The sequence below is a fragment of the Peromyscus maniculatus genome, chromosome 19 (assembly GCF_049852395.1).
Source record: "Peromyscus maniculatus bairdii isolate BWxNUB_F1_BW_parent chromosome 19, HU_Pman_BW_mat_3.1, whole genome shotgun sequence".
Lineage (NCBI taxonomy): Eukaryota > Metazoa > Chordata > Mammalia > Rodentia > Cricetidae > Peromyscus > Peromyscus maniculatus.
The window spans coordinates 14,858,512-14,867,738 of NC_134870.1; the positions used below are offsets into that span (position 1 = coordinate 14,858,512).

General features: G+C 44.3%; 1 non-coding gene across 1 annotated transcript; it reads left to right on the plus strand.

Moving 5' to 3' along the window:
- LOC121824225 (small nucleolar RNA SNORA24) lies at nucleotides 1-133 on the plus strand. Its single transcript, XR_006066037.2, has one exon. It is a non-coding gene; the product is annotated as a small nucleolar RNA SNORA24 (small nucleolar RNA).
- Nucleotides 134-9,227: the final 9,094 nt, after the last annotated feature.

Below are 9,227 nucleotides of genomic sequence, written 5' to 3' on the forward strand. Positions count from 1 at the left end.
CTCCATAGTTCAGGGCTAGCCTGGGTAACATATTGGAACAACTTCCCAACCAGGGAAGAGGGTGTTCTTGCTTATTGGTGACACTTTCATCATTTAACTGTTATCAGATTCCGAATTGGCACAAACAACATTCTTCACCGTTTAAAAACCCCGTGGGAAGCTGGGTTATTGGCACGCTTTTCTGAACTGTTATTAAAATGTTTTTAGAAAACAAAACAAAACACCACCAACATACAAGGTTTCTGGTCACAGTAGGAGCTCAGGAAAGATTCGTATTTTTTTTTTTTTTTTTTTTTTTTTTTGCAAATCCGTTGCGATGGTAGTTCATTCTTTTGACAGTGTTCCCAAATGATCTAAAATGGTCATGCTATGTTTTTAGCTAAGTCCTGGAATACTAGGCTGGCTCCTCTCTGTTCAAAGCTTGGCATTTTATGGTGCAACCCAGCAAGTCCAGCTTGTTTGATAGGTGCACCTCATACCCACATCATGCTTCACTGCTCAGAACTACACACTTTCCTGGGAACCGAAGGGACAATGAAATCTATGATCAGCTGGACCCTCACAGCTCAGCATGTGCACTCATCTCCAATGGGGGGATCCCACCCCTCAAAAATACAATACAAGGCAGTCAGCTCTCAAGCAGGAAGTCTATCTTAAGATAAGGATGCCCAATCTAAATTCCCCATCGCAATTGAGCTTACAGGAAACTTCATTCATGTGCAATACAGAACCAGTAAGGTCAATACTGTTGGGATGTTTGGAGAGCTGGGGGTAATTATGTAGAGGACTGTAGTAGACTTTCATAAGTTATAGGTCTATACATACATATATGTACACATCTGTTCTTTTTGACTTCATGATCCTATCCAATATCCGAATTGCCTCTTTTGTTTTTGTTAAGAAAAAATGATGGTCAGTGAGATGGCTCAGCAGGTAAAGGTGTTACCGCCAAGTGTGACAACCTGAATATCCGGGACCCAAATGGTGTAAGGAGAGAGCAGACTCCTGCAAGTTTTCTTCTGCTCCTGCCACTAAAAATAATGACAATGGCCGGGCGGTGGTGGCGCACGCCTTTAATCCCAGCACTTGGGAGGCAGAGCCAGGCGGATCTCTGTGAGTTCAAGGCCAGCCTGGGCTACCAAGTGAGTTCCAGGAGAGGTGCAAAGCTACACAGAGAAACCCTGTCTCGAAAAACCAAAAAAAAAAAAAAAAAAAAAATAATGACAATGATGATGATGATGATAATAAAAATAATAATAGAAAAATTAATGTTCTTTATTCCCACTTCAGTTTTAAATTTCTTTTACATTTATTTATGTATATGTTTGTGGCCCTTTACTGACTAAACTATTTCCCCAGCTCCAACTGGCTTTTAAAAAAAATATTCCCTGATAATTTCATACATGTCTATATTTTCATTGTTTCATCCTCCCCTTACCCTCTTTCATCCCCTTCCACTGAACCGCATTTGCCCCCAAGTCCCTTCTCCTAGTTTTATCTGTGTGTGTGTCACATTGAGTGTAATTAGGGGTGCTCCCATGAGCATGAGTTGGGGGGAGGGGTTACCACCGAAGAACATGACTCCCCCGCCTTTCCGCAGAAGCCAAGAACTACCAATAACTCTTGGTAGTTATTACATTAGTAGGTGTGGCCTTGCTTGAGGAAGTATGTCACTGGGGGTGAGCTTTGAGGTTTCCAAAGGCTCTTCCCATCCTCGGAGTGCTCTCCTGTTTGTGGTTTGACCTCTCAGCTGCTGCCCCAGCTGCATGCCTGCCGCTGCTACCATAATCACTGAGTCTTGACCTCTGGAGCTGTAGACACAAAATAAACTTTCTTCTGTAACCTGTTGTCTTAGCTACTGTTCAGTTGCTATGAAGAGACACCATGACCAAAGCAATCCTTTTAATTTTTTTTTTGGTTTTTCGAGACAGGCCCACCTAGTCCACAAAATGAGGTCCAGGACAGCCAGGATTTAACTGAGGGCTTGCTTATAGTTTTAGAGGGTTAGTGCATGATCATCATGGTGGGAAGCAGATACGAATGGTGCTGGAGCAGTAGCTGAGAACTTTATATCCTGATCCACAGGCAGAGTGGGCGGAGAGAGAGAGGGGGAGGGAAGGAGAGAGAGGACTAGACCCTGCTTTTGAAACCTCAAAGTCCACTCCCAACAAAGGCCACACCTCCTCCAACAAGGTCATACTTTCTAATACTTCGCAAACAGTTCAATTACCTGGTGACCAAGCATTCACATATATGAGCCTGTGGAGGTTATCCGCATTCAGATCACCACGGGGGTCTTGGTTACGGTGTTTTATTGCAGCAACAGAAAAGTAACTGTCGGGGCTGGAGAGACGGCTCAGTGGTTAAGGGCACTGATGGCTCTTCCAGAGGACCCGGGTTCAATTCCCAAATAAAAGAAAAAAAAAAAGGAAAGTAACCGATAGTCTTTCACAGGTAGCCACAGCTGTGAGTTCATAAACAGCCATGCCATGTTCAGAAGAAGGTATTTCATGGCATTCTCCTCATCCTTTGACTCAATTCGTTCTGCTCTTCTTAATGGCCTTCCTGAGGCTTTGCAGGAGGTGTTATAGATGTCTCACTTGGGACTGAACGCTCGACAGTCATTTATTCTCAGCACTCTGGCCAACTGTGAGCCTCTGCATTAGCCACCATTCACTGCAAAGAGAAGAAGCTTCTCTGACCAAAGGATCAGAGCAGGACTAACCTACGGGCATAAACATTAAGAAGACCATTTAAGCAAAACAGCAGTGGGTCCCTCCTTGGACCTTCTGTTTACAGTATCAGGCATGAACTCCATCCTGTGCATCAGGCCTCAAACAGAAATCAGTTGGTTACCCCCATAACAACAGTGCCAGTATTGAACCAGTGGATACATCTTGCCTGGCAATTTAGTATCATAGCTGGCATAGCTCACAGCTGAGTAAGACCATTGAGGATTTTTCTCCCCAGCAGACTGGGTAGCACCTTTAGTCAATATGAAAGCCAGGCACCTGGATCATGTTTAAATTGCATTTCTTTTTTTCCCCCTTAAAAATCACATTTCTTCTTATAATCTTCTGTGATGCAAAACATTCTGTACAGTGAAAACTCATCTTTCCCCATGAGCTCCCAGATCATGCCTAAGTCTCTTCCTTCTCTCTATAGAGAGAATACCTTTGCATTCATGCAAATATTTATGTCTACAGCAGCATTTGAAATTCTCTTCACACAGCTCTTGCATGTTAAATGAAACTAGTTCTATTGTGTGTGTGTGAGGGGGTACAGGGAGTTGAACCCTGGGCCTGGGTATGCTAGGCAAGCACTCTACCGCAGAGCTGGATCCTCAGCCCCAAATTAATTCTTCTTTTTAGTAGTTAAATTTATTTATGTTTCACTTCTCATTTTTAAAATTTTATTCAATAATTTTAAAAGCACAATTTCAGATTCACTTTCATTCCCCCACCACAACTCCTTTCCTGCTCCACTATTCCCTCCCAATTTCATGTGACCTTCCCCACCCCCCCACCCCCCCCACCCCCCCCACCCCCCCACCCCCCCACCCCCCCACCCCCCCACCCCCAAAGCCACTGAGTCTACTTAGTACCACAAGTGAGAGGGGGCGGACAACTAAGAGCCAGAGTTAGTGGATGACTGAGTCAAAACACCGTTTTCTGGGTGACAAAGCTGTCGCACACGTGAGATCATAGAGGAGGCCGTGACTACATCCACAAGACCCATACAAGATCAAGCCAGCCAGAATCCCAGCAAGGGTGGGGGAAGGGGTTACAAAGTCCAAATTAGTTATCACTCAAAAAAAAAAAAAAAAAAAAGGCTAATAATTGAACTATATGCATCACTTCTTAAGTGGTCATCTTGTCAATTTATAAAATCCAAAGTTTAATTAAAATATCTGTACAAATCTCTACAGGAACACACTCAGATTTGTGCATATATTACTATTATAGATTATATAATTAAATCAAAAGAGACAATAGTCCCTGTGGGAGGCCAGCTCCCACCTTTCAAAAGGATTCCTATGAGAGGGATAAGAAACTTTTAGACAGAAAGATAACAAAGAGGAGAAAGACAAACACAGGATAGCTTCGGGAGGACCTGGGTCAATACCTAACAGGCCCTTGTGCCTCTTCAAAAGGGCTTTTTATAACAATGCCAAGGGGCAGGGCAAAAGACCTCCCCCTTGCTAGATCAAAGCACACAGTACAGCCAAGTGTAGACCCTTTCAAACACCTGGTAACCACACCCGTGGTCAAATCATCCCCTTATGCAGCCCTGCTGGGTAAAGCAAGCTCAGATTCTCAGACCCTGAGTAAGTCCTCACTAGGAAACCTCTGTGGGTCTCTACAATACCCCATTATTTTGTTTGTTTTCTGAGATAGGGTTTCACCATGTAATCCAAGGTGGCCTCAAACTCACGGGCATCTGCTTGCCTTCTCCTCTTGAGTGTTGGGATTAAGGTGTGAACCATCATGCCTTGGCACCACATCCTTTAAAAACATTTTTTGTTTTTGTTTTTTGAAATAGGATTTCTCTATGCAGCCTTGGCTGTAGAACTCACTCTGTAGACCAGGCTGGCCTTGAACTCAGAGCTTCACCTGCCTCTGCCTCCTGCTTAGCTATATCCTTAAAAAAAAAAAAAAAAAAAAGCCGGGCGGTGGTGGCGCACGCCTTTAATCCCAGCACTCGGGAGGCAGAGGCAGGCGGATCTCCGTGAGTTCGAGGCCAGCCTGGTCTCCAAAGTGAGTTCCAGGAAAGGCGCAAAGCTACACAGAGAAACCCTGTCTCGAAAAACCAAAAAAAAAAAAAAACTATTTCTAGTCACTTTTATTTATATGTATATCTATGTGAATTCATGTGTACCACCTACATGCAGGGACAGTAAAGGTCAGAAAAAGGGTGTTGGATGTAACACAAATGTACTAAAAAATTTAGAAACAAAACAAAAAATACAAATTAATTTCACGAGAACATTACCAAGATGTCAAAACCTGATGAGGGATCTGCAGAGAACTGAAGTTACAGATGGTTGTGAGCCACCATGTGGGTGCTGGGAACCAAACCTGGGTCCTCTGCAAGAGCAGTAAGTGCTCTTAACCTCCGAGTCATCTCTCTAGTTCCCTCGTCCTTTTACTAAAAATGATATTATTACATGGGTGTGTGTGAGCACGTGTTCACAGCTGAGTCCAGATGCTCTCAGAGGCCAGATCCCCTGGAACTACAGTGACAGGCAGTCATGACCTCTTAGACGAAGGGAAGGGAACTGCATTCCAGTCCCCTGCAGTAGCACCAAGACTTGTTAACCTCAGAACCTCTCTCTAGCCTCTCATCCTTTCTTTTCCTTCCTCCCTCCACTCCCTCTCTCTGTCTTCTTGTCTCTTTTTATAGAAAACAAGTTTGCAGGATTTTTTTTCTGCAATGTATTATTATGAATTTTAACGCACATACAGATTTGTGTAATTATCATCCATCACTCCCAAACACTTATGTTGCCACTTCACGGCCTCATACACTTCTCACACTAACTCTAGAAACCTGGTTTGTCCTCCCAATCATGTATCTTTTCTATTACGTGACTAGGAACCTCCCGAGTGACATCCCCACAGGCCGTTTTATGCATCAAAACTTGTTTCTCAGAGCGTTGCATTGTGCCATATGAACACCACAGCCCTGTTTCCTTGAAGCTGCTGACAGACACGGGGCTCTTTCCAGTTCCTGGTGGTTATGAACAGAACAGGTTTTTGTGTAACTAAGTTTTAATAACTCCAGGTGAATACACAGGATGGGGATTGCTGGGCCATGATGTCAGTCGCTGTTTACGTTTGCTAGAATGCACCAAATTGCTTTTCACCCCAGCTAAACCATGTGCATTCCCAGCAGCCAACTGAGAGGTTCAGTTGATCCACACCCTTGCTAGATCTTATCTAAGAAACTCCTGCTAGAATTTTGATCGAAAAGGATATGTTTATGAGTTTTCCATCGATGAATAATACACCTTTAATTTATGTTTGACAACAAACTCTAGTTTTTAGTTTTCAGTGTGACTGTCTTCTACACGTATTGTTGGGATTATTCTCGGGAATGACATTTTGGTAGGAGCTGTTGCAAGTAAAACTTTAAATTTCAGCTTCCTGTGCTCCTTGTCAGTAAGCACACATCCGACGGCTTTTTGTGTGTCAGCATTGTAGCCTGGGTAACGGAAGGGCTTGGAATTCCCAGGAGGTTGAGAACACTTCTGGGCGTCTGTGAGGGCGTTTCCAGAGGAATTCTGGAGTGGCAGAGGGAGACCTACCCTGAGGGTGAGCTGTGCCACCCATGGGCACGTCATAACGAAAGGAGCGAATGGCTAAAGTCAGAATTCCCTTTCTCTCCAAGTCCCAGTCTGCCATGAGGTGCACAGCTGCCCTCTGCCTCGCTCTCCGGCTGCCATGATGCTCTCTGTTCCAGTGTGCGGAGCAAGCACTCTCAGATGGAACACTCTGGAAACCATGAGCCAGAGGAAATCCTTCCTCATTCCTTTCAGGCATGTCAGTCATTGCTGTCCCCAAAGTAATTGATCCATCCCACACAACCCTAACCCCAGTGTTGGAGGAGGGTTTCTGTTTTGTTTTTGTGGGTTTTTTTTTTTTGTGGAAACCTTGGAGTTTTCCTTCTCTTGTGATGCCGAGAATTGAACTCAGGGCTTTGTGTGCGATCTCCAGCCCCCATCCTTGGGGCTTCCCATGTGGATCATGATGTCATCTGTGAATAGCAACAACTTCACCCTTCCCTCCCACATGCAACTTACTTCTTTGCCTTACTGGGAGAACTGGGAGCCCCTGAATATGGAGAAAGCGAGTGGTGAGATTAGACACATGCACTGTATTCTCCCAGGACCAGCATTTCTCCTTGACTTTAATGTTAGCTGTAGTTTATTGAGTCTTCTTCTCAGTCATAAATGGTTGATTTCCATCAAATGGTCATGTTACTGTGATTTGTAGTTTCCTTATATTGTTCTTAGCGGTTTTTTTCCTAAAGATTTTTACTATTTTTTAGTTACGTGCATGTGTGTATATATGGGCACATGAGTGCAGTACCTGCAGAGGCCAGAAGAGGGTGTCACTTTCCCTGGAGCTAGAGGCACAGAAAAATTTAATTACCTTTATTTCTTTGGGTATGTGCATGCACATGCCACGGCATGAGTTCAGGGGTGAGAGGGCGGCCTGTGGGTGCCTGTTCTCTCTTTCCATATTGTGGTCTTGGGGACTGAACTCAGGTAATTAGGTTTGGTGGTGGTTCGCCTGCTGAGCAGTCTCACTGGCCCTTTGTTCTCATTCCTGGAGGGGATGGATGGATAGTAATCCTGTGGGTATTACTATTTACATTTCACATGGAGTTTACCAATGGAATCATCTCAGCATTGAATTCATTTTTTTTTCAGAAATATTAACTACATATCTCATTTGTCTGATAATTACAATATACTTGATACTAGTCAAAAGGCCAAGCAAGAGGTAATAGTTTACAGCTAGCACTATTGACACTGCTCATTGGTATTGGGGAACTTTCAGTTTTTATGAACTTATTCCATCTCATCCGACTTGCTGAGTTTATGTAAGTATAGTATTCCCTTATCCTATGAGCTTTAAATGGAATAAAAATGAAAACACAACATATTAAATCTTTGGAATCAGTTAAGCCTGATTTCCTGAGGAGGAAACCATACTATTAAATTATATCAGTGGGAGAGTCATTTCCTTCAGTGGTCTAGCCTGATTTTCAGTCAACTGAACATTGACATGTTCCACAGTTCCTAGGTTTTCCTGTTGTACACAGAACCGCAGGAACTAACTGCTTCAATATTACACACACACACACACACACACACACACACACACACACACACACACACACACACACACGTTCACACTGGAATGGTTGCTGCAAAGGGGTCCTGTTGTTTCCATGGGCCAGGCTGGCACTCTCTCACCTTCAGTCTCTATCATAAGAGACAAGGGACAAGCCTCTGTGTTTCCCCGTCAGTCCAAGGACCTCCTCAACTTGCACAGCTGTAGTAGGAGCAGCACAGCTGTCTGTCGCTTTCTGGAGCAGAGGGTCATTTAGCCAGGGAGGAAGATGCTTTTTGCATCCCGCAGGCTAACAAGTAATTCTGCTGCACATAACCCTTTGCATCAGGGAAAAAGGAAAAGAAATGTTGTTTCTCCCAATAGGCCCTAAGTAGGAGGCAGGGTATTACTCACTTGTTTCTGATTCTATTTAGAACGTAGCTAATAATACTTGGAACACTCCTCCATCTTTAGGCACTGTTCTGTTTGTTTGCTTTCAAGTTAGGGACAGCTGGGGCTGGGGGATGGCTCAGTAGGTAGAGTGAGTGCATGCCACACAAGCATGAGCAATCATGTAAGAAGCCGGATACAGCAATGCTCACCTGTAGTCTTAGAGCTAGGAGCGCAGAGCAGCAGACCCCTGGAGTGCAGCAGCCAGCTAGCCTGAGTCCAAGAGTTCCAGGTTCGGTTGGAGAACCTGTCTCAAAAAATAAGATGGAGAGGGATTTTGGAAGCCACCCTGGGTGGACCCTCCTGGCTCCCACAGCTATATGCACACACATGGGTGCATAACCACACACACAGGTGTACCTATACACTTTCCCCTCCAAAGTTAAAGCAAGCTGGGATCAAACTATGGATCACTGTTCTTTAAAATGTCCTTTGAAGTCAAGAGTTCAGAAATGAGTAAGGTTATATAATTAAGTGATATGTAAATGAATTAACTGGCTGGCATATTTTAATCTAGATTATAACATAAAAGAACAATGTCTTACTTTTCTGTTGCTGTGATAAAATGCCTTAAAAAAAGGCAACTCAGTGGAGGAAGGGCTTACTTTGGCTTAGCTCCAGAGTGGGGCAGAGGTGTGGTGACAGGTGCTGGAGGCTAGGGGGTCACGCTGCATCTGCACTCAGGAAGCTGTGAGCAAACAGGAAGTGGGGCCGGAATACAAAGCCTCAAGGGTCGCCTTGAGCATCCCACTTCCTCCAGGGGGGCTTTACTTCCTACAGGTTCACAACCTTCCCCCAAAGCACCACCAGCTGGGGACCACGTGTTCAAACATGAGTGCATGCATTTCCTGTTCAACTCACAACTGCTAGACATTTTAACTTTTGGTGTGTCTGCACGTGTATGAGTATGCACACCTATGTGCTTGTGGAGGCCAG